Source organism: Mauremys reevesii, linkage group 5 (genome assembly GCF_016161935.1).
Source record: "Mauremys reevesii isolate NIE-2019 linkage group 5, ASM1616193v1, whole genome shotgun sequence".
NCBI lineage: Eukaryota > Metazoa > Chordata > Testudines > Geoemydidae > Mauremys > Mauremys reevesii.
In genome coordinates, this window is record NC_052627.1 from 26,792,540 (window position 1) to 26,818,185 (window position 25,646).

The 25,646-nt window shown below is 39.1% G+C and overlaps 1 long non-coding RNA gene across 2 annotated transcripts in view; it reads left to right on the plus strand.

Moving 5' to 3' along the window:
- Window positions 1-25,646, plus strand: part of LOC120406606 — a 291,376-nt gene that overhangs the window by 230,811 nt on the left and 34,919 nt on the right. The window contains exon 3 of one of the 2 annotated variants that reach the window (XR_005599405.1): window positions 14,287-14,765. The exons of the other annotated variant lie outside the window; for it this stretch is intronic. This is a non-coding gene — a long non-coding RNA (uncharacterized LOC120406606). Of the gene's footprint in view, window positions 1-14,286; window positions 14,766-25,646 lie in introns of those variants that run through there. 2 annotated transcript variants of the gene reach the window in all.

Consider the following 25,646-nt stretch of genomic DNA (forward strand, 5'->3'; position numbering starts at 1 on the left):
TCTAGGGTAATAAGGAGGAAGCAGTCTTTGCTCCTGGGAATGCACCAACTACACTTAGGTATTGCCCTTTTACAGCTCATATGAGGTTTTGGCTGGCTGGTGTTTTATGACTGTTCCCTGCATTATAGATTCATTTCTGGGCCAGTCACAATCTAGGCCTTTAATAATCTTTAAACACCTTGTTTGAAAATATAAATATATTAGTATGAAGTAGAGGGATGGACCCTCAGCCCCATTCCAAGAAGACAAAGCAGCTGGAAAACTAGTAGATCTGGCACCCTTTGGGTTACCACAGTGTTCGGGGATCCCTGGGTGTTGTAGATCTGCCATAGTGGCTATATGGCACCTCCTCATCCAGGCCCTGGCATATGGAAAGTGACTGAAGAAGGGGAAACTTCACTGCAGCACCACTATACTCTGAAGACCTCAGGTTGCTGAAACAGCCCTTTGGGTCTTCGGGGCACAGTTTAGAACATTCCTGAAGCTTAGATCCACCTTTCCATCTCTCCTTCTTTGGCCTTACTGAGCAGATCTCAACTGCAAGTGAAGAGCTTGTCTAAAATATATATTTTACTGACTTGGGATCTATTAATCTGATTCTGCACCCTGAAGTCAATGGGAGTTTTGCCATTGACGTCAATCATAGCAAGAGTAGGGTCTTTAAGAGCTTTGTGGTTTCTTAAAGCTCTGCAATTCACCTTTCATAAAGTTTACCGGTGGAGTTTTATTATTTGCTTATTTGACACACATTACTGCATTAAATTACATCTTAAATGTGACCACATGTAGAAACAAATCCATAGTTATAGATACACCTCAGAAGCAAACACAAAATTTCTGTTACTTTACGTGAAGCTGAGCTATCACTTTAGGCTTTGGCATGCTGAATACATGCTATACATAGTATTTTAGTTCAGGATGATTGTTACATAATATATTCCACTCTGGGCTTGATCCAACATTCATTGAAATCAGTGGGGGGGATCTGTCAGGCCCTATGTGACCCTCATGGGAATTTTTAAAAAGTATTGTGATTAAAGACCATTTTAAGCCATGCTGGTTTTGGGGAAGATAATCAATATAAATACCTGAAACTAAATATGAATGTTGTTTCTTCATTGGTATAGAACCTGCAGAACCCTAAGTCTAGCACAGATTCTTATACAATGGGCCAAATTCTGCTATCAGTTACACTATTGATTGCAGTGGAATCATTCCAGTCTATCTGAGAATCAAATTTTGTGAAAAAGTCCAAATATTTTAGGACTCTTAGTGTTTCATAGGTACTATACATATCATTTTGTCCCTCTCTGAATTTCTACTTTACCATCTTGACTAGGCCTAAAGTCCATATTTTGTCCAATAGTTATTGGAATGCAGCAGCAATAAAAATGATCTTAAGTTTATAGCGGAAAGTCTACAATTTAGGTAGAATCAGCAATTTAAAAAACTCCACACTCACCAAAGCATTCCATAGGCTTTTTGTGTTGTAATGAAGCTTTTCTCTGTCTAAATGATATTGACTGTTGCTCTTATTGAAGAGAAAATAAATATGTGCTTGGAGCCGCTCAGACAACCATTCATCATTCTCTCATGCAAAAGATAGAACTCCCATGCCAGAATACAAAATCCAATGGCAGCTATAGTAGCAGAAAATCAATAGTCTGTATTAGAAAACTCAGAAGCTAATCAGAGCCCGATCTCCAGGCATGATGTACTCCTGCAGAAGCATTGCTTTAGGACATAACTCAGTTCTCTGAACACCACAGACTGCAGCTTAATTCAAGCATTTAGGGGGAAATGAGGGTCTTTAAAATATACATTTAGTTCTTTATTGCTTCCCAGTGAAGTTTCAGTGCAGTACTGTAATGAATAATGATAACATACATTCTAAAAAAACAATGCTGCCTCAGTCATTATGCCAAAATAGGATGAGAAGCCCTGCTGTGTGAGGCAATGAGACATCATTAATAAACATCATCTCTTATAAAAGAAGGATGAATACTGTTATTTGTTCAGCACACTATTAATATCTGTAAATGGCTATTGCCTGGTTACTTTAATTTCTTCAAAATTGCACTGGTATGTTACAGCTATCTTTAAATCTGAATGTCAATATCAACAGCATGTATAAACCTACTTTGCAGCATTGCAGATTTTTATTGCCTTAAATGGAATCAATTGAAAAAATGACAAGATGTAATGAAAATGTATACAAATTGGAAGACCAAATTCAGAGGTGAGTCTCAAGGGAGTCTAAGTTGGTATATCTTACATACTGGGTGGGCTCGCAGATGGCCTACCGTGCCAGTTTAGACTTCTCCAGACTTACTCCCTTAGACTCATACCCTCTTAGCAGTGTTTAGCTTATACACCCTCTTGCCACACCGCCTCGCCTTTAGACACTGTCTCTGTATTTGTCCCAGAATCTCCAAAAATAGAAATCATCAAAGTGCTTTGTTTCACGTTTAGTAAGCAAAAAGAAGAGTGCAGCTCTCTGATCAAAAAAGTATTTTTGGCCTTGGCCAGGAAATCCAGAGCTATTTGATTAAGATCTAGTTTTCTGATGTATAAAAGTCACTGATTGAAGCTTCCTACAGTTAGCAATCCAATTTCCTCACACAATTAGCTTACACTGGATCCAAAATCCCCCTTTCATTGCTCACAGAGGTTGCAATCTTTGAATTTTCCGATGAGCAATGCCATGTTTCTACAGGATTTTGCCAAAATTAAAGCAATAAATTAATGCAGCACCATTAAATGATATTTCATTTTTAACCAACTTTGAATTCTCTCTAAGGAACTTGTCATTTTTTACTTTTATATATTATTAAAAACTTTATACTCTTATTATAATGGATACACAAAATACTGAAGCCTATCTGAATTCAATAAAACCAGGGAAACGAAAGGTGTATCCAGAAAAATGAAAGCCCTACTTGGAAACAAAAGCTAATTAAGAAATATTTAAACGTTCCCTAGGGAGACACAAATGTACAGATAGAAGTCACAGTCTGTTTAATATTGGCAAGTATATCTAATATGATGGCAAATTCCATCCAACCTACGCCTGCACAATCCAGCATCTGGCATGCTGATAATTATTAGACTTCATAACATTTCTTGGAAATCTCACAGATATTAGACTACTTACAGAAGCAGGCCTTCTGGAAGTATTAATTTTTTTCTATATAGTATAAAATATCTCATTAATATTTATATGGACCTTTAATTACTGAGATTTGTTTCTTTTCAAATGGATTCAAAGTATATAAAAAAAGTTTCTCAAATTTACTTGGAAGATTAACTGTTATGGCATCTGCATGGTTTACTTCTTTAAAGAAACATAAACAAATCTCTTGGGCCTTAGACTTTCTTGAAGGCTCAGTTTAGAAATGGTAACTATTTTAGTGTGGAGATAAACACTACCAACTAGAATAGCGAAATAACTGTTCTGTCCAATTTCTAGGTATTTTCTAATATGTTCTGCTCCTGATATTTCCTCAGCCACTGCTCATGATTTCAAAACCTAAGTTAAACAGCTAAATGCTCCTCTGAAACGTCTTCTTCCTGGGGACATGCTAAAATGGCCCTATTGGGAGATGCCAATTACAAAAACACATTTCCACATGGGTTGCCAGGTTCATTATCTTCAGCTGGCAGTATGAACTAGGTGAGCTAATATATTCTTCCATCTCCAACTTCTATGATTTGTTGAGTAACTGTGCTACCCTACCCCATCACAAGACTTCATAATGGGACTGCTCTTATTCACACCACCGTATGTTACCAAAAAACACATTTTCCTTTGCCAAAGCGGGGTGCAGCTTACAGTTCATCATACAGAACTCATTTCCTAGAGACTGCCTGGTGAAGAACAGGTAGGCATGGTTCTTGCCCAGTCCCCCTCCTCAGACAAAAAAGGCTCTAAAACAACAGAGGAATCAACACAGTTTATTGTTCATGAGGGAGAGGGAGAGGATCTCGGATTCTGTGCTTGGGGGTTTGTAGCTCTTGCACTATGTGGAGCATTTCTCTGTGGGGACTTCAGCAAAGACTGTGGGTTTGGCCATAGGGGTGGGGTGGGTGATCTCAGGGAAGATGGAGTGGTAGTGGATGCATTCACGGAGCTCAAGAACTTGGCTTCTCTTCCTCAGATCAAGAGCTGAGGTGGGCAGTGGGGGAAATGTGATGCTACAGTAGTGTCATACAGGTGTTCTGATGTCATTCTAGAGCCAGGAGTAAGGAATCCACCTCTTCCAGACTGCTGTGCACCTCCCTAGTGTGTAGCCCCATTTACTCAGGCTCTGGTGACAGCATCTGATCTCTCAGGCGAAATTTTCTCCAATCTGCATGGGGAATTTCAACTTCAGTATTCTTCATTTTTCTCTGAGAACAATTTAACTTTTTATGCAGCCAGGTTTATGTAAAGGATATTGTGAGGCCCCTCTCTTTTTCTGCAGAAAAACAATTTCTTTCTTTCCTTTTAGAGAGACAAGGTAGGTAAGGCAATATCTTTTATTTGGATCAACTTCTATTGGCGAGAGAGACAACACTCAAGCTAACACAGAGCTCTTCTTCAGGTCTGGCTCTTTCTTTCCTTTTGGCATAGAAAGTGATCATAGATTGGAAAAGCTAAAACATTTTCTAAAGAATTGCACCTCACTCAGATGTTATGGTCCTTTCTCACTTTAATGACACTGGTGTGTATACCTGTAAGTATACAGTTGTTTGGGATTTGTTTTTATCTATTCAAAGGATAAACATCAAAACCTGAAGAGCTTATATCTGTAACTTGTTATATGACTGATTCACTCTTTTTCATACTACGTTTGGAATAGCATGAAAAATGTTTTATTTACATCATATGGTTAGATTTGCAGAAGGTTGAAGAAAAACACAAAAACTATCTCAGCCATTTGAAAATGACTTTGATGACTTGTAACTGGAGCTGGACAAAAATTTTCGACAAAGATATTTTAGCTGAAAAATGCATATTTGGCAGCACCAGAACATTTTGTGAATTCATGTCAATTTCACCAAATGTTTGATTCAACCTGAAACAAATCCTTTTTTTTTTTGCAGCTGCCAATGAAACCAACAAAATCTATTTTTTACGCAGGTCTATTTATAATGCTCACTCATACTATATGACTTTTGTCTCCCTCTAGTGGATAGATCATATGCAGGCTCTGAGCTTGCTATTGCTTCTGAGATAAAGGGCCTGATCCTTTTCATGGATTCCAAGGGTAGAAGGTACCATGATGAAGGTACCAGGGGCGGGCAAACTTTTTGGCCTGAGGGCCACATCGGGTTTCTGAAATTGTATGGAGGGCCGATTAGGGGAGGCTGTGCCTCCCCAAACAGCCAGCCGTGACCCGGCCTCCACCCCCTATCCAAACCCCCCTGCTTCTTGCCCCCTGATGGGACTCCTGCCCCATCCAACCCTCCTGTTCCCTGACGCCCCCCCCCGGGACCTCTGCCCCATCCACCCCACCCTATCCCCTGGCTGCCCCCAGAACCCCTGCCCCTGACTGCCCCCACCACCCAATACAACCCCTCCTCTCAGTACTGACTGCCCCCCTCAGACTCCTGCCCCATCCAACCCCACTGATCTCCACCCTCTGACCGCCCCACCCCTTATCACACTCCCACCCCCTGACCACCACCCTGAACTCCCATGCCCTCTATCCAACCCCCCCTGCTCCCTGCCCCCTTAGCGTGCTGCCTGGAGCACTGGTGGCTGGCGGCGCTACAGCGGTGCTGCCCAGAGCACCAGGACATGCCACAGCTCTGCAAGAGCCTTGCCGTGCAGGCGGCGTGGCGAGCTAAGGCTGCAGGGGAGGGGAACAACAGGGGAGGGGCTGGGAGCCAGCGTCCTGGGACAGGAGCTCAGGGGCCGGGCAGGAGGGTCCCACAGGCTGGATGTGGCCCGTGGGCTGTAGTTTGCTCACCTCTGATCTAGTCTGACCTCCTGTACAACAGAGGCCATAGAATTTCCCCAGAATAATTCCTACAGTTTATATATTAGGAAAAAAATCCAATTTTGATTTAAAATTTGCTAGTAATGGAGAATCTACGACTAACCTTGTAAATTGTTCCAATAGTTATCAACCCTTAATGTTAAAAATGAATACCTTAATTTCATTCTGAATTAGTCTAGCTTCAACTTCCAGCCCTTGGATTGTGATATACCTTTTTCTGCTAGAATAAAAATCCCATTATTTGTTTCCCATGTAGGTATTTATAGATTCCAATCAAGTCAACCTTAACCTTCACTTTGTTAAGAAAAATAGATTGAGTCTATTGTTTGTTTGTTTGTTTTAACCGGTACTGCCTGCTGTCTCGATTGTGACTTCTGGGGCTTCTAGTAAAGTGTTGTTAAACAATTATCATGCTCATTTTTCTCATCGTGCTCATCATCTGATTTTCTTCTCATTCTCATTTTTCAGGGTATTTTCTAGCGCTATTTTTTTATTTTACAGAATATACATAGTTCCCATTTCCCTGAACAAAGGTGATCACAAACTGCACGGGCAACTTGAAAAACCTCAGCTCTGGTATCACTGTCCCGTTACTCAGAAGCATAATGTTCTTCAGACTTCTGTCTCTTAGATTCTCACTCAAATCTAACTGCCAATACACACTGTTCCTTGTTCCTGCCTCAGCCCTTCAATGTTCTGTTCAAGTCTAAGCTACTCACCTATGACTCTATGCTCTGGAAAGGTGTCCTGGTCATTAACCTTCTTTTTGTGTAACACCAAATAACATCAGAAAAGATTTAAATGTACATACAGAGGGGGTTTTCCCCCCTCATAATCCCCTTAATGACTTTCTGGGTGCAAGTCAGAGTTTCGTTCTGGGTACTTGTACATCAATGACCCATACTGTGCATGATGTTATCAACTGTTGCCATAACAGGAAAAAGCAGTGCCATGCATGCCCCCAACCCTCTTCATATTGGTCTTTTAGTCACACCAGAGGGAGCAGGCTGGACTGTCACAGTCTATCTGCACAACAGACTGCTCAAACTCCTCCTGGAGCAATGCAGCTCTGCAGAGCTCTCTTTTGTAGGCAATTACAATGATGCACAAACAGCATGGTGACCGGTTTCACAGGAGATGAAGCAGAGGCCCACCCAGATTAAGTGATTTACCTAAGGTCAGAAAATGTATTAACACGAGAGGCAGAAATAGAACTGAGGTTTCTGCACAGCCCCTCTTGCACACTCTCGTGCAAATCATGGCTTGCCCCCTGATATTTTCCTGATATGTTGTTGTCCAATATCGCAAAGTGAGTGAATGATGAAGCCAGGGACAGAATCCCATCTGCTACTCTAACCTCTAGATGCCTACGCCCCTTAGAGAGAAGATTACTCAAACCCAATTCTCTTGCTGAATATTTACCAGATTGTAACAATGTTTTGCTTTGCAAGATTGGCACTGGTGCAAAAGAATAGTTAGTGATGTAAAGAATTAAGAGTTAACAGCAGAGCAGTAAAGCAGGGGAAGCCCATAGAAATAATTCATAGCAACAAAGGGGGAAAGGGATAGACTAGATCACGCAAAATGGTAATTGGGTGTGTATGTACTTGTGTGTCTGAAGACACTTCGACTACTATGAGCATGAATCTGTTAGGGTGACTCCATTAAACATTATTAATTTTCTTTTAATTAAAAAAAACATGTTTATAAAATATCTTGTACCATTTTAGTTTTTCCACTTGTTTTGGGGAATAGTCTCCATTCTTCATTATTGTTCCATGTTATCCATCCCATGTAATGTTATCACACTGTTTCCGATTCTTGTGATTTTTCTGCTGTCTCATGTTGCTTTTGGTGCTTTTATTAAAGCCTCAACTCCATGAATCATGTGACTGTGTGACTTTCAGCTTTGAAGTTTTAAGTACATTTCTAGCCCTGGTGGCTATGGAAAACAGCATGGCAATGTGAATCACGATGGCTTGCAACTAAAAGGAATCCCACACAGTTAACACTTTGAATAGCTCATTATTTTTTTAAACTAATCTCATTATTTTCAGGAGGGAGAGGGACAATACATGATTTTTCGAGTGCTTCGGGTTGACAATACTATTACTGTGCTGCTTCTATGTTTTTATTTGGTTACTTTCCGCCTCTGCTTTTGTTAATTAATTAATTAATCATGTCTGAAATGGAGACCACAACACCTAGCTCGAGAAACAAGGCCTGGTGTTGGCGGAGGAATCCCCCCACTACCTGTGCAGTGGCTCATGAATCATCCCATGAAGGCTGTTTCAGCTGAGTGACACATGTTACTTTACAGGTTCTCTTGATAGAGCCAAACTGCAAATTTGGGGTGAGGACCAGTGGTTTAATCCTGCTGATTGGGTGGAATTAAACTCACTTGGGTGGACTGGTATAGTGTGCCTGAGAAAAAACATAGTAATAACAGGTAAGAAAGAGCTCTTATTGACTTTGGTTTTATTTTAGTTATCACTCATAAGGGAGACCATAGTCTGTTGTGAGATAACATAACTCCCTTTTTCCTTGAGATTTATTTTGCCTTTTTATATCTTAGGCCCATCAAGAAAAGTGAACAATTTCACCTGAGTCAAACTTAATGAAAAGTAAGATCGTGAAAAGAAAAGTTAATGGCCACAACGATTACAATGAGTTTATTCATTGTCACGGGCCTTACAGTGCCTGTACCACCAGCAAAGCAGAAATTCAGGAGCTGAGAGGCATGCACCACATCTACCTTTTAAGCAGGAAACCTGGCTTCAAATCTCATACTCAGTCTCTCATTCTGTGAAGCAGCTAGGAACTGAGAGCTCTAGTGTGATTCAACAGTGTTGTCAGGTTCTTAGGGCTGGATGGCCCTCACAGTAATACCAACAGACTGTTGTAACAGCGAGCATGACCACATCCCAGATGGGTCAGACCCATCTAGTCATACCTCTATAGGGGCAAAGACAAGAGAGATGCTGAGCGGGTTAGTAACTGCTCCCATTGCCACACATACACTACCTTTTCCTGCTTAATGGAGAATCAGGTCACCATTCTGTCCCACTCCTGCAAGGTTACAGCGGAGAAGAAGGTCTCTGTACCTTCCTTCGTCCCCACTAAGCTTCAGTGAGACATGTCAGAATTTAGTCCCACATTTACAAACTTTCCTGGCTGAATATTAAATGTAAAATTTCCCTTTGACCACCAAGTGACTTCAGAATTCCCATTGAGCAACATGGCTATACCTACTGCAATTGTCAATTGGACATCTGTGACCAGGATAACTCTACTATCAGACTGTGTCATTCTGAGCTACAGGCAAGTGGAACTCTCGGTTCTCAAACTGTAACCTTTCATCTTTGTTTGCAGAACTGAGGTAGGCGTTTAAATGATTAAACAATAATAGAACAACACATCCAAAACAATTGAGGATGAACTGTGTTCTTTATTCTCAACACAGTACATTTAAAAAAAAGAAGAAGAGTGAATAACATTCTGGAATCCTTTGAGTTTCTTGATAAGTATTTAATCTTTCTTTTATCAAATGTGACAATAGGTTTCCTTGTACCTTTAAAAAAACACATTCAGAATGATAGATGTCATGTTTCAATTGTGCTCCAAGTATGCCATCACATTCTTAAATCTGTAACAAGAAAGCAGTTTCTTTCTCTGCCTGTTTTGAAGTATTTGGAAATAGCTCCTGTAGTAATACAGTCACGGGCTTCTCTTGTTCCAGCCATTAGCTTTTGTTAATGGGCTGCATATAGATAAAACTCCATGGGGCTTGATTTTTCAGAGCTGCTGAGCACCTGCATCCGATCCTTCGAGGTGCATGTTTGAAGGGCATGTGTGTTATCTGGAGAATGAATTTTAAACAGATGCCTCTGCACGGTAACATGCCCCTAGTGGCAATGAAGATAAGCATGATTTTTGCAATGGTTGGACACCACAGATATCTTAGTCCCCAAAGCATTTAGCATCTTCTGTGAAACCTGTAGATGAATCCTGAAAGTGATGCAGAACTGTCCCGTAGGCAAAGCATAGGACTGGGACTCAGGAGCCCTGGTTTCAATAACTGGCTCTGCCACTGACCTGCTAGGTCACCTTGAGCAAGTCACTTAACCGTTCTGTGCTTCTGCTTCCTCTTCCACCCTTTGTATTTCAGACTGGAAGCTTTGGGGAGGGATTGTCTTTTGCTCTGCATTGTACAGTACAACGAGGGCCCCATCTTAGTTGTGGCTCTAGATGCTACTACAAATAAATAAGTATCCCGTTGGCTAATAAAGATATCAACTGTAAGAATATAATAAATGTTTTGCCTTCCCTCAAACCATTACTGTCAGGATCCTGCTACTGAACCCAGGTCCTTAGGCAGCATCCTTGTATGCGGCACCACAACAGTACGCTGAACTGCTACCCCTGACCAACAGCCTTACTGCTGAGGGCCTTCAGACCCACAGCAACCAGCCCCGATTGGATGGACAGAAAACATTCTCATTGGGTACCTGGACTATATAAAGATTCCAGCAGGAAGAGGAAGCTGTCTGAGCAACAGACTATTGTTTGATGTCTGGATCATTTTGCCAGATCATGCCTTGTTGTTCTGCTCCTCACACAATCATTGCTTCCCCAACCCACTGAACCAACCCTTATATTGGATCTTCCAACTATTGGCCTCTGTGAGAACTCCAGCCATTGCCCTGGATTACCTCTGATACTGATTAGAAGTGGGTGAGGTGCTATCTTTTATTGAACCAACTTCTGTTGGCGAGAGAGATGAGCTTTAGAGCTACACAGAGCCCTTCAGAAGAAAAATGATAGCGGAAACAGATTGAAGATTTTTTTTCAGTCCTATATTTTTGTGAATAGTGGTCATCATCAAAATGTCAGCATTTTCCAGCAGTTAACGCACAGAAAAAGCTTCCGTAAAATAGGAAATAAACATGTGTAGATTGACTGGTAGAAGACTGGTCTTCATCTTCTGGCCCTAGTCATGTTATTCCTCCATCACATTGCAGTCAGTCAGTATCCACTTCTTTTTCATCTTCTGAATGAAACGGAGTAAGGGAAGGCCAATCACAAAACCAGAGAGTAAGAGAGAGAGCCTGCTGAAATCTAAGCATAAGCCTGTAAGTACGGTGTGACCCTGGAAGAAGCTAGAGAGAAAGCTTTTGGATCTGGGGCTAGCTAAAGTGGTTTGAGGCAGTAAGCTAAGAAACTACTCCTTTTGCCTTTGGTTTCTCCAGCATTCTGAGAATCTGGACATTGTACATTCCTCATGAGTAAGCAAGATTGCATCGCAGAAAATACCAGACTCCGTCATCAATTTCTGCTTCCCACTCTACTTCCCACTCTACTCCCACTACTTCCCATATCCCCAGGGCCCTGAACTTTGACTAAATGCTTGGGTCAAAAACGGGCAACATCATGAAGGTTTCTTGGATTGATAGTCCAAGAAACATAGATCCTGATCCAGCAAGCTGTGTAGCTTCATGTATAAAGTTAAACACATAAGTAGAATGTCAATGACACATTCACATGCTTAAAGTTATGCATGTGGTTAAATACCTTATTGAGTTGAGCCTTTAAGCTCTAGGAATATTAAACCAGTGCCCTTCCCAAATGCTAGAAATGCAGTTATAATACTTTAAAAAAATCTTTAAAAATTAAGACACTACTAATGTGTAGATGAGCCCTAATAAAGCAAAGTGCTTCATTGTAGAAAGAATATGAAAACCTTTTAATGAAGATGACTAAACACAGATACTTTGTGAGTAAAGCACAAGGAGAGAGAAAAGCAGAGATCAATTCCACAGATAGATATTGAAAATATAAGCCTCTATTTTCCATGATGAATTATAACTTGGAATGCAATCCAAGGAATGAGCACAGAGGATTTTATGCAGTTTCTTAATGACAGTAGCTGTTAATGAATCAGGGAGTCAAATACTATACTGTGCGATAGTCTTGTTATAATTGAAAGATTCACAGTATGAATGTTTGATTATATTTGTGAAATCATTTACACATGAAACAGTGCTATTACATTTAAGATGCTTTAACAGCATTGTTTCTGTTGTTGTTTTCATCATCTATTTCACTTGCAATAAATCAAAATGAAGCAATTCATTTTCTACACATTCAGAGATAGACAACAGATCCTGAACACAGCAGGTGACACATTAAATTCAGAGTCATGTCAGTCACGTTTAAAGCATATGGCAAACACCTACAGCAGATCACTCTAGCAAGTGGGGGCGGGAGGGGCAATTTCTACATAGTTCTGTTTCTATGTCAAAGTGAAATGGAATTTTCTTTACCTTTACTTAGATGAGGACCATTTATGAATTTTCCATGCTCTGTCATGAAAACACAAATAACACAGCATCCAGTACCTGTATATAAGTCACAGAGGTTAGATATGGAAAAGAGCTAGTTAGAATTGTTGATCTCAATCTCTTTCTCTCTCGGATAGTGCCATATATATACCCCAGCTAAATGACATGCTAGACGTTACAGATTATTTTTAATCATAATCAAAAGGCCATAAAGCATTTCTTCATATTAGGTCTCCCCAGTCTCTTTCCACTGGCTACGAAGTAGAATGAGGAGACTAAACTTTCTTAAAGGGTTTGAACTCACATCTGAGAAAATGCAGCCAGACTGGAGCCACCCTAGAGCCCTCTTCTCTTGTATCTTGTAACACTTCTTGCTAAATAGAAGTGACACCTCCAGCAGAGTTCCTCAAGGCCAAATTTATTCTTGTTCCTTTGTAGAGATAATTTGTTTTGTTTCTTGACCCTAATTAGGTTTTGTTTATTTTGGTAGAGAGAACATTCTAAATTGTGGAAACACAAGTGATGCGAAAGAATACAGTAGAATTTAGTACTAGGGTGGGTGAGAGAATATTTTTAACACTGCTGAATAATATTAAGCAGCTAATAAATTGCATGTATGTGCTCTGTTCCTACATGGTGGGTGAGTGGGATCCTGTTTGTTATATTGTTGTCTCATTCACTATCCTTGACATAACGTCCCTCAACCCCTCACATCAAATCAACGTATGATATAAGGTGGCCATTCTATATTGTTTCATAGGGTTTTAAAATGCTTTTTATTATTTAAATAGCTTAGAAAGAAGGCACGTGCTTGATGCAGAAATTACTGTGTGAGTGTATATAGCCTATGTTATGCCATATAAATTCAGACCAGAAGACCACAATACTCCTTTCAGGTCTTAAATGCTATGATTCTATGGACTTCTTTCGGGGAGGGGTGGTGGTGGTGATTTTTGGGACTACCCCTTATTTATGACTTAACACTGTTTTTGTTTGAGAGGGTTTTTTGTGGTATTCTGTTCTTGGTTTTAGTAGGTTCATTTTAACGTGTAGTTTGTAATATTTTTGTTCTTAACTTTGAACATTAAGTAAATGAAGAAACCCTTTTCAAGTAATTTTTGAAGGAGTTCTTTACATAACAAGAGAATTTTCAGTGATAAATGTTGTTGCTGGGCATTTCTAGAGCAGATTTCCTATATATATATATTTCAGTGTTTAGATAAACTTACTGGTGTTTTAATTCCTACATTAAGTGTCATCTAGGAGAAATGACTGAATAATTAGAATATAATATTAACACATCAAAGGTATCTTTTGCATTAACGAAAGGCAGCAGGTTTGCAATTAATTTCAGAAAAAATAAGAAGGCAGTTAATTATGTTTACATATATACAAATTGTTTTTTAAAGAAAAGTAAATATTGGTATATTGCAATGTGCATATTTGACTTATTGAAAGTGTTCAATTTTTTTCATATAGCCAATGTCACTTTGTGGTATGCAGTTGCATTGTTTGGATTTTATATTTGAATTGTCCAAAGTGTTTAGTGTTACGAGGTAACTCTGCACCTTAGCCTACAAGGAATGGTCCAAAATATATCTGCATCAATTACATATGTTTACTCTGGGTTTCAGTTGTCTAAGCTGATTAGCATTAAAGAGAACTTTGTACCCTAGAGGTCTGCAAAACTCTCTACAAGTTTTCTTTAGATGTATTGCATATGTTCACTCTATAAACTGAACTATTTAGTGCTAAAGAGAAACTTTTTACTAATCCATATTATTGGATTTTGAAAGACTATCAGATAAGTACTCTTCAAATTGTTTGGTGCAAATTGTATTTCTTGTTGGTCAGTTTGTTATATTTGTACCACTGCTATTCACATTTTAACCATGTGATACAATGTCCTTTTTAAAATTGGAATGATATTGTTTGTAGTGATTTGTTTGTTCTTTATCAAGGTGTTTTGGCATGCAAAACAGACATGGACAAGTGGCAAATGTGATTTTGTAATTGACATTCACGATGGAATTTCTTCGTACGTTTTCCTACCATAAGGACTTCAATATTTCCATTAAAATATGTTATATGTCTTGTTGAACATTTAAACTGAAGATCACTTGCACAGAATATGACCATGATTTTCCCCCGAGTTATTTCTTTGCATTTCCACCAACAGATATTAGAGATTAAGATAGTATGGCTGCCCAGCTCAGCCTCACTCCAGTACAGTATAGGGAGATCCTCCAGTGGCATAGAGCGGGTGTAGCATTTCTTATATCTCCTGGGTTTTGGTGTTGGGGGTATAGCCAAAGGAAAAATGGTATAGCTGCCTTGTGGCAATCTACAGCTGCTCTGTTAGCCCTGTGGGATTGTTGGCAGCTGGTGAAGCCTTCAGGCTGCCTAATTTATATAGAAGATTAGCCTGGCAGACAGAATTTAGGATTAGAGGAGTGCCATCTTTCCACACCCCTCCCCCCACCAAAGTATACTTTTTGGCCAGATCAGATGAATATTTGTGGTAGTATTCACTGGTGTTTGTGGTGTTTTTCTAATATTTTCCACTAAAGCCCAGATCACTTAAGTGGAATATCTGTATTACTGTGAATTAGTTGTGTAAATGTTGGTAAATAATAAGAGAGGCTGCATGGTTGAATTAGAATAACACCTGATTCCTGTGAGATTATCTAATTGTGGGACTAGATTTGTTTTTGTTTTTCTGCTTGTAATGTCTGCTTTAAAAATGTTGTTAAATAGCATTAACATACAGTTGTTCTTTCAAGACAAGTGTGGTATATACCTGGATCTTATTCCATTGTGTTGTTCTACAGTATTACAATCGGATTGTTCTTTGCCTACATTAAAATCTAAAACACGCTCTCATTTTAAAGTTTTTACTTATTAGAAGTGTAACTTATGTCAAGCCTTAGATACATAATACATTTCCCATGCTGACAATCATGGAGCCAGATTGTCACCTACCAAGATAATAGGTGCAGAAGGGGGCAAGTTGGGAAAGAAAACTCAGGCTCCTCTCACAAAGATCATGCTATCCCAGGGGAGAGGGGTTGGAGTTTCACCCGCTATGGAACAGGCTTCAAGGTCCACACATAGACACAGTGAAAAGTTCCCATCACTGCAGGGCAGCCATAAAAAAAGGTAACACAGCTAAGGGTATATACTTTCCTGCTTGATTTCCACAGAACACATAAAGTGGGGGGGATTTTATGAGTCACCCAAGATCCTCACAAGAGGAGTAAGATGCATGCACAGGGGAATATCTAACTGCAAATCTGAGGGGTCCAGTTTGGTGTCTAAACTCAGTCTTTTTAATTTATGTTGATATGGCTATTACATTCCAGGGTGCAATCCAGACCACTTGCCACGCAACCTTGGGTGCCTCACAATGCCTTGTTGCTGTAGCTCCCAACCTGGGCTCCTCACAAACAGCCACTAAGCATTAGGCTGACCAGATAGCAAGTGTCAAAAATCAGGACAGGAGGTGGGGGTAATAGGCGCCTATGTGAGAAAAAGACCCAAAAATTGGGACTGTCCCTATAAAATTGGGACATCTGGTCACCCTACTGAGCATACAGGTCACACCCTGAGTGTTTGTGTATCACCATAGCACTGATCCAGTGACTCCGACCCTAGCAGCCTATTAGCAAACACCAGCCACACTCTGGCTTCCAGCAGCCTTGGTTACTACCTGCAGGGTGACCCCACCGTACTTCAAGTCCTGGATTTTCATCCCCCAAAATGTGTTTTGCACTGTGCAGATCTCTCCTGAATCGTCCAGATATATTACGTATGTTGCCCATCTAAAGGGATCAGCCTTAAATGAAGCTATCCAACCAATTCACAACACTGGATTAGTTTTAATTAAAGAATAAAACAAGTTCATTTAACTACAAAGAGAGAGTTTTTAAATAAGTACAAGTATAAGGCATTAACGTCAGAAATGGTTACAAGAGAAATAAAGATAAAATGACACATCAGCAGTAGCAGCCGTGTTGTGTTGTAAAAAAAAAAAAAAAAAAAAACTTGTGGCACCTTAAAGACTAACAAATTTATTTTAGCATGAGCTTTCGTGAGCTAAAGCTCACTTCTTCGGATGCATAGAATGGAACACACAGACAGGAGATATTTATAAAATATAAAATATTTTATATTTTATATTTTATAAATATTTATAAAATATTTTATAAAATATTTATAAAATGCTTTCTAAACATAAGCAACTAGACTTGATTCAACATGAAGTTCTTACCCAGGGTTTCTCAAACAGGGGTCGCCGCTTGTGTAGGGAAAGCCCCTGGTGGGCTAGGCCGATGTGTTTACCTGCCCCATCCGCAGGTCCGGCCAATCGCGGCTCCCACTGATGTCAGACTGACAGGCCTATAATTATGTGGGTCGTCCCTTTTACCCTTTTTAAATATTGGCACAACGTTAAGTTTCTTCCAGTCTTCTGAAACTTCTCTTATGTTCCAAGACTTATTAAAAATCAACACTAGCAGTCTAGTGAGCTCCTCTGTCAGCTGTTTAAAACTCTTGGATACAAGTTATCTGGACCTTCTGTTTTTACAATGCCGAACTATGGTAGCTGCTGTTTACCATCCTCCCAATGTATTAGTGGATAGAAAGAGTGCAACTGTCATCATGTGATATGACTATATCATCTGTTTTTCCTCAAATACAGGAAAAAATATTTAACACTTCTGCCTTTTCTGCATAATTGATAATTCTGCCATTCCCCTCTAGTAATGGACCAATACCATTTTAGGATTCTTTTTCTTCCTAACATACTTTAAAAACTCCTTTTTATCCTTACCTCTGCTATCCATAGATTTGTCCTTGTCTCCCATTACTTCCCTTATCAATTTTCAGCAATATCTATCTTCTGATTTATATTCATTACTTTCCCTTTCCCCTTTCTTCCATTTTTTATATATTATTTTTATAGCTGTCTTCACTTCCCCTCTAAACCAGGCTGGTGTTTTAAGCAGAACAAGTTTCTTCCTAAACCACTTCAGTACAATTCACCAAATCCACCTTCCAATTAGTGATCTGCATGGTATGCTTTTTATTTATTATCTAATCATACAGTTGGTGTCAATATTTGGGATCTGTAGGTTCTCGCTCTTTGATTATCAGTATTCAGTGTATACAGTATTTTCATATTTACATTTCTTGTTGTATTCTTGTGTTAGCTTTTGTGAGGATCTGAAATATGGGTTTACCTTTGACAGGAATGACCTACTTGTAAAAGGTCTCCAAATCATATTTTTGTATAGGAGTTTCAGACATACTGATTGTTGATATAACCCTGATCCTTTTGAAAACAATGGCAGAGTTTGGTCAACTCTCGCTAATTCTGAAAATCTTTTTGTACATATTTGTTTCTAAACAATGAATTATGTGATGTTATGTAATCTCAAGTGAATTTGATTTATAGTCATACAAATTTAATCAATTGTGAGAATTTTTCTTTTGTCAATTTTTTGTGTTCTATGCTGTTTTTTCCATGTTTTGGTGATGCAACCAATAGTTTATCTCTCCAGTATCATACGCTGCTAATCTAGCTGGTATAGCATTAATGGGAGGAAGTAAGGCAATAATGTTCTAAAATATAAATGCAGGAATTGCTTCTGTAAATAATTTTTTTTCTAGCAGAGCCATTAACATATTGGAGAAGACTTGTAATCATTGCCTTTACATTATGTTGCGTGCCGTGGGTTTTCAACGTGGGGGCCATGAACAGATTTGCAGAGGCTGAAATCACTCTGCCCTTCCTGGATTGTTAAATTGAAAGGGGTTTCTAGCTAGATCGAGATGAGAGCTCATGGGAGGTCCCACTGTGGAAAAGGTTGAGAACCATTGTCCTGTACTATGTACAAAGTAGTTTGTGATTTCGCAATAAACTTTTATGGGTATTTAACTGTGCAGCCATGGCTGCTACAACATATTTCTACTCTTGTGAGATGGTTGTAAAACTATTTGTTTCTTTAATCTATTGAGATCATCTGTTTTGTTTACTCTGTGTGTGTGTGTGTGTTTCCTTTCTGAATGACATCATTTGTACTGTTTCCCTTTGTTGTTTGCTTTTGCAGCCTTTTTCATGGGGTCTTTATATTTGTCTTTGGCAACACAACAAAGAAAGAGACATACAATTCTATCTGTTGCATGTTGTCTCAGTCTCTTCTATACCATAAACCTTCTGTCTTTCCTCAGATCATTTAACCCATTTTTCTTCCTAAGCAGTTCTTTACCTTATAAAGTCTATATTGCATAAGTACATATAGTGTAAACATGTGTATTATGGAGTGGTCATAGCTACTGCATAGGTAGGGCTTTAATTGATCTCCATTGCAAGCCTGATTTTGTCCCATTCTTACACACTCTTAAATACCCTCCTCTCTGAAATTCACAAAGGAAATTTGGCAACAAAACTGGTACATCAGGTAGTGAGGCAGAATTTTTCTCCCAAATTTGAATCAAATTGTACAAAGAGATCCTGAATTACAAACTGCTAAAAACAGGTCTTCGGCAGAGTTGCAAAAAATCTAACTTTGTTTCTGCCATTTTAGGTATATTTTAGAAAATATTACTTCCGTAATTAATCAAAATTACTTGCAGCATAGTTACACACCGAAGCATAGACAAAGGAAAGATTAGCAGCAGAATATCCCTAATTACCATAGTTGTGTCAAATTCAAATCCTCTAACTAGCTCAGGTGGCAAATTGGAAATGAACATGGTATATTGCAAACAAATGGGGAATCAATCAACAGAGTGTGGAGCAGTTATTTTGAAAAAAAGTGATGAATGAGAAGAACCCAAAGGAGGGACTAAAATATACTGAACTGGAACAGAATAGATTGCATAGAGGAGGAAGAGAATGCAGAGGTGCTTAAGAAAATTAAAAAGGAGAAAGCATTTGGGCCAGATGAACTACCAGTGGATGTGCTGAAGTTACTGGGAAAGGAAGGCATCAAGTATCTTACAAGTTTGCTCAGTGATAGTCTTAAGAAACAGAAAATGATAGAGGAATGGTGCAAAAGCTTTGTAGTGCCTATTTTTAAATATAAAGGAGATGTTACACTGTGTGCTGATTTTTGCCCAATTAAATTGACTTCACATGCTATGAAAGTATTGGAGAAGATTATTGAAGAGCATCTCCCTTGCATAGTTGAAATTTTGAAGGGTCAGTATAGATTCATGCCAAGAAGAAGCACAATTGATGCCACATTTGTGCTACAAATCCTCATGGAGAAGTTCAGAGAAAAGAAACATCAAGTGGGTATTTGTGAACTTGGAGAAAACATATATTTGTGTACCAAAAGAATTGGTTTGATGGAGTTTGCGATGGAGACGTGTGCCAAAAGAACATACCCATCTTATCCAGGATATGTATGATGCAGTGACTACCATAGTCAAAACTAAATAGGATTACAGAAGAGAATTTCCAGTAGAAAATGTCTTGCAATGGAGGGTGCGGGGTGTGGGGGGTGTCAGCATTGATCGTCTCTTTGTTTACAGTTATCATAAATGTGGTAAGTGAGAATATATGAAGGGAGCTGCCTTTGAACATGCTATTTGCTGATGAATTAGTGATAAATGTGCAGAAGATTGAGAGACCCTGTAAGTCAAATTAGAACCATAGCCACACAGTGTTCAGCAAGCAGGACTTAGTGAATGTTGGTAAGACTGAGGCTACAAAAGCTGGGAGGGGAACTCAGCATAAAGATTATCATATGCAGAGATCTTAGAAGAATGAAAGACTTTTAAAAAGAAACCTAGGACCAATAGATGCTGACAGTGGTGCCCTCCTGGTGCTCTTCTTGTGCCCTAGCATCATACCAGTGCTGCTTGGTGAAAATGGTGGTAGCTGACCCCAGTTCTTTGCCAGGGGCGGCTCTAGCCATTTCGCCGCCCCAAGCACGGCAGCACGCTGCGGGGGGCGCTCTGCCGGTCACCGGTCCCGCGGCTCCGGTGGACCTCCCGCAGGCGTGCCTGTGGATGCTCCACCGAAGCCGCGGGACCAGCAGACCATCCGCAGGCACGTCTGTGGGAGGTCCACCGGAGCCACCTGCCGCCCTCCCGGCGACCGGCAGAGCGCCCCCCGTGGCATGCCGCCCCAAGCACACGCTTGGCGTGCTGGGGCCTGGAGCCGCCCCTGTTCTTTGTGACAAAAAGATGCCAATAAAGTTAAAACGTTGAGTGTATAAAACTGTAATTTAATCCACCTAATGTATGGCCAGAGTCTTGGCCAGCCACAAGAAAATAAATCAGTACCTCTACACGATGGAAATGAAGATGTTGAGATGGTGAAATACGATAGCAAATGAAATCGGGTTGTGAGGGGCTTAATGTGATTTGCTTCAAATGAAGACAAATAGAGGGAGGCTAGGCTACGTTGGCCTGGGCATATCGAGCAGAAAACTGAGAGCTATAAAAATAGGAGGGCTCTTGCAATGATAGTGTATGGAAGATGACCAAAGACTCGATATGTGGATTGAATATAAGTAAACCTCAGAGAGGCCAATCTGCATGACAGCCTGGAATATGATGATGAGTTTTGGGAGAAGACTATAAAAGTTGCTGACCTTGAATAGGGCATTGGAAGAAAGAAAAGGATCTCAGGTGACAAATGTCAATATTAAAAAAGAAAAAAAGACAACTAGGAAAAAATCTACACAGTATAAGCATATGATGTTTATTGATAAATAGGAGTGATACAGCTATGAGATCAGATTGGTAATATTGCCTCTGGGAAATCATGCATAACCAGAGATCTATTTTTAAATTAATGTAAGAAATCAAAATTTCAAGTGGAAATAATGCTAAACATCCATGTTACTTATTTATAAGGTCTTTGGGACAGGACTGTCTTTTTGTTCTGTGTAGTACACATTCTAGCACAATGGGGTTCTGGTCCATGACAGGGGCTACTAGGCACTACTGCAATACAAATAATTTATAATAATGATAAATATTGTCCTTCCCAGGGAAGGAGATGTGTATCATTTCCCCCTTACTCTGCAGGGATTTTGCTGGAAAGTTACTATAGTCAACATTAGGCTATTTTAACTTTCTACTGGGTCACCTGCAGGTTCGAAATCCCCCTTCAAAGGGATCTCCTGAGTAATTACCAGCTGATGGTGAGGGACGTATGGAGTCCTGATCACCTATCTGGTCTGTGGGGTTTGTGGTCCAGCCACATGGACTGTTCTTTGAAATGTGAGGCTCCCAATGAGATAATTCGGAAAAAACTTTCCTTCCCAGTTAACCACTCCAATGGATTTTCCCCAGGGGAGAGTGCAGGCAGGACCATTATTAATACTTTGCACTTCAATAGTACCCTCCATGTGAGGCTCTCTAAGTGCTTTACAAACAGTTGTGATTTGAGCTTATAGTTTTTAAAGCTCAATTTGTACTGTAAGGTAGATATTAATATTCTCACTTTAAAAAGAGGTCATAGGCCAGATTTTGCAAGTGTGGCATGTCTAAATGATTGTGCAATTCCAAAATTAAATATTTACATGAATTCATGCAAATGCAAATTAGCTATATCTGCATGCACATGACATCTAAAGAATGTATTTGGCCACGTCCACTTGATTGGCATGCACACATCAGATATTTATACACATTAATCACATGCAGTTATTTGTGGTCTCTGACTTTGAAAATCTGACTCGGTGACTTTCTGAAAGTCAATGTGTCAGTATCAGAACCAAGAACAGAACTCAGAGCTCATGTGCTAGACTTTCATCTTACACAATGATTGTGTATGTGTGTGTGAGAGAGAGAGAGAGAGAAAGCATACATAGGTACACTGCAGCAGTCGTTAATCAGTATAATGGGTGACTTTACAAGTCAAGTTGATAATATTTTAGGCCTGGTGAATGAGGATCTGATTATTGCATTTTTATGTAGGTACAGTGGGCTAAATACTGATCCACATACACAACCTGCTGTGCACAGTGGACAGTTAGTTGGTGGTAGATGCAGAATCATCCCTTCAGAATGAAGGTCAGGGAACTGGAAGAGCCCCTCAGCTTCCCCTTCTTAAGTGTCAGGGTCACAATAGCAGACACGGGATGTTAGGCTTAGTCATATTCCCTCTGGCTTCTCTTACCCAAGACATCACCTTCTGTGTGCCTAATGAGGAGATGCAGCACTGTGCCTGTAGCACACAAAAGAGGAGCAAAGTCCCCTTATGTGGTTCTCTACCTCCTGCCCCCTTTTGCATGGTGGAATGGTGCTGTTTTGGCTGCATGCGAGGTCTCCAATTGTGCATCGAGAAGGATTTTCCCCTAAATTCTAGGCAATCTGAAAAACATCATACAGACAAGATACAGCATATTTCTTTCAATGCATTTTTGAATGGGAGCATTTTGGGTTGTACGTTAAGGAGAAGTCTTTGAGTTTATATTCTGCTGAATAATTGCTAGTTAATTAAAGATGGATAGTTTAACTGATTCCTTAGATAATTTAAAGAACAGAAAATAGTCCCCCTTTCATAGCTTGGTTGAGAGCAATTAATTGTATGCTTCTAAGTTTGTGGAGTTTTCAGAGCTCTCCAAAACTATGAATAATTGATATTTAAAATTATGACTATTTTTCAGATAAAATTGTTTTGACCAGTAATTTCCATAATCTAGAAAGAAAAACATTTCTTTGGTTACACATATTTCCTAAATGCATTCATGCTTAACAGAATCTATTTTAGGAGATTAACCCCGGAATATATAACCTTGCCCAGTCTTCCGTAACTCTGTGATACATGATACATCAGAAATTATTCCTATGATTAGATTAATTTTACTACTTTATAAAAGCGAATTATGATTACTGTGCACATTCAAAATAATATTTTGCTTTTACATGGTGACTTACATCTGATTATCTAACTAGACTTTAAACACATTAATTAAATCTCATCATTTGAAGTAGGAAAATATTAATAAACCCTATTTAAAACTGGGGCACAGAAAGGTTTACAGATTTGCCCCATGATCAATAGCAAGATTAGTGTCAGTGAGGAATTGCCAGCGCTCCAGCTATACAGCTAGGTGCTTCTTGAGAATACAGTGAAACCATTTAGGCTGAAATTGTCTTCTTTTTTAAAGCCACAACTTCCCTACGGTAAAAAAAATCTTGTCCTATTGAAATCAGAATTTTGACATTGAGTTCAATGAAATTAAGACTTTGCCCTGTAAGAGACCTCTCACAGTTTTCACATTGCAATGCCTTTAAACAACTGGAGACCTTCATTCTGCTTCACTATTAAATGGTGTCTTCATATATGGAAATTCATGTTTGATGATTAAATTGTATATGCATTATATTACTGTGCAGTGGTGGTATTTAAAGACTTAAAATTGCTTTGATAATGAACTAACATCTCTGGTTAGCTTTATCAGTATTTGCAGATGTTTTCTATAGTGAGTTCAGGGAAGTACAATAAATACAGCAGAGACTGAGGTAACTCTCTCTTTTAGTAATCCCAGTCTTTATTCAGTAATTCCACTCTAGTATTTGTATTAATTATACACTGTGGACCATATTCTGCCCTTGATTACACACCATACAACCCACATTAAGATTAGTGGGGATTATGGGTGGGGTCCTAGGCAGACTAGAGTTGAGTCCTATGTGTTGAATTTGTTTCCAATGTAAACATTAACTTCAATGGAGTTTTGCCAGTCACAAATTAGATCTGATCTGAGCCATGCTCTGCTCTCTTACACAGTTGTAAATATGAAGTAACTTCATTGGCTTCAGTGGATTAGTCTGCTGTAATTGAAGGCTGAATGTGGTCTCATGAATAGAGATTTAATCACATATTGAGTTTGTTTTAAAATAAACATTTGTCCAGTGGAATATTACTTTGGTATGTTTGTGAACTTTGTGATAAAGAATCATATACAGTAGACTTCCTCCTTCTTCATAGTAAGGTATCAAGTTGTAGGCTGATAGCAGCCTTAACTCAAAATCTTTACGTTTTTATTGGCTTAGTCTAGACCTGTAACTTTACTGTATCTTTATGAGTATGGGAGAGGAAACACATGGCATGGTCTTCTTTGTCTCTGAAGAAGAATGATGAAAGAATGACTGTTTCTGGCAGTTAAATCCCACATTTTCTCTCTGCATGGTGGGAGAGGCTATACAAAGCAAGTCTGTACCACTGTGCTAATAACTTTATATGTAAAGAGAAAGAGAGAGAGAATCTAAAAAATCTGACAATCTCACAAGAGTAGATTTAGATTTAGCTTTCAGAGGCTTATTTTTTTTCTCAAATGTTATTTATTTAGTTATTCCTTTAATGGAAAAGAGAACAGAACAGCAAGGCCAGAGAATGGTTCCATTCTAATCCAGTCAATCCTAATTATTTTAATGTATGATTCAGCAGTGGAGGTTTCAATTGCTTTTTTAGACATACAGCAGATACCCTGTAGGGGTCTCAGGATTATTTCTGAAATTTGCAAAATTTTGGCACAATGAAAAAAAGAAAATAAAAAGAAAAAAGTAATTAAGTACCAATCATGGTGGTGAACACTGAAATGAACACCATGGATTTATTACTATTCTATCCTCCTACTAAATTTTGTCAGTTAGATCCAGAAGGTCATACGAAGACTCAAAGCGCATTGACAGGGGTAATTGTACTGAGCGCAATCCAATTATGCTTAAATGCTTTCTGTAATGTTGCCATTCTTCATAGAAGCCTCTGTTTCACAAGCTTCATTTACAAAACAGAGCATATGCCACTTTACGTTATTCACTTCCTCTCATTGTACCAATTCTGAAATGAAGTCCAGTGCCATATTTTCCCATAGTGTTTAGCTGTCTTGATGGAAAACCTTCATAGGCCAAGGTCAAAAGCCATAAATGACAAGAATCAACTTAGACAAGGCTGAAAATGGCCAACCAATTATTTTTAAATATATTTATATGGGAGCAACCCATATAAATATATTTTACCTTCTGCAAAAATAACAAAAAAGTCCATTATGTTCCCATAAAATTAAAAAAAAAAAAACCATTGTGAAAACATACTCCAGTGTTCTCTATTTTGACATTGCTATAGACTAAGGGCCTGATCTCACAAATACTTCCTTGCATGAGTAGTCCTTGCCATGCCAATAACCCCACTGGTTTCAACTGGCATGAGGAAGGACTACTTGCATGTGGTCATATTTGCAAGATGAGTCCCTAATACTGTACTCCTTTTACTAGGGTCTTAAAAATGTAAACTATATTAACAATAGAATAGACACAAAGAGAGAGAGATTTTTTTTTTCAAATAGTGTTG